Source organism: Poecilia latipinna, unplaced genomic scaffold (assembly GCF_001443285.1).
Source record: "Poecilia latipinna isolate Pla-1442-1.1 unplaced genomic scaffold, P_latipinna-1.0 Scaffold4297, whole genome shotgun sequence".
NCBI lineage: Eukaryota > Metazoa > Chordata > Actinopteri > Cyprinodontiformes > Poeciliidae > Poecilia > Poecilia latipinna.
In genome coordinates this window covers 29614-30411 of record NW_015116913.1, presented here as the reverse complement: position 1 = coordinate 30411, position 798 = coordinate 29614, and the positions used below count along the sequence as shown (strand labels likewise).

Here is a 798-nt window from a genome sequence, read left to right as displayed (position 1 = left end):
TTTATTATGTCAGTTTTGGTCCTCCATATGTGTGTAGTGGTAGATATTATCTATCTAGCTATCTTTTGACACACATATATACATATAATTCAATCTGGAGAGACTCAAACGGAGAAAGAAAGCGATTAAAGGAGTTTAATGACAAAATGAACATGAAAATAAACAAAGTCCTTTGGAGTTCAGGCCCCGGCCGGGGACGTCAAGCTTGATGAACATTCCTGATGCAGCATAGGAATGTAGACCCCCCGGGGCCTGTACTGGTGGCGGTCGGAGGAAGATGAGGCCTGAGAGCCGGGAGTAGAAGGTGGAGATGGGGTGGAGGTGGGTTGATCGCAGCTGGTGAGCAGAGGAGGCCATGGGTGAAGGTCCTTTTGAACTGGAGCCCAAACGATGATTGGCTGGAGCGAGGCTTGGTCCGCGCCGATAGGTCCAGGTTGCAGAGAAGGAGGCGTTGATTGATGAGGCAGGTGCGACTAGAGTCTTCCAGACTGAACTTTTGAAAAGACTCCATTACACACATATATACATAAACACACACACACATACATATATATCTATATCGCCCACCAGATCGCTCCAGGGGTCCACCTCTGCCTGCTGGATCGTTTCAGTGGAGATTTCACACTGTGGCAGGAAGCCGGAGCGCCCGGAGAGAAACCTGCAAACAGGAAACCTGTCAAATCTTTTTGCCTTTTGTCCTCTGGTGTTCTCAGTTCTTTTCATAAATGTAAATGAAGCCGTTGTTGGACATGTCTTCACTGCAGTCGCTGTCTGCAGTGAAGACATGCTCGTTTTCTG

At 47.9% G+C, this 798-nt stretch overlaps 1 protein-coding gene across 1 annotated transcript in view; it reads right to left on the bottom strand.

The window, feature by feature from the left end:
• Nucleotides 1-596: 596 nt before the first annotated feature.
• Nucleotides 597-798, bottom strand: part of LOC106942460 (uncharacterized) — a 5140-nt gene continuing 4938 nt past the window's right edge. The window contains exon 2 of the mRNA XM_015025738.1: nt 597-698. The gene's annotated coding sequence lies outside the window, so the exon portion shown is untranslated. The remainder of the gene's footprint in view (nt 699-798) is intronic.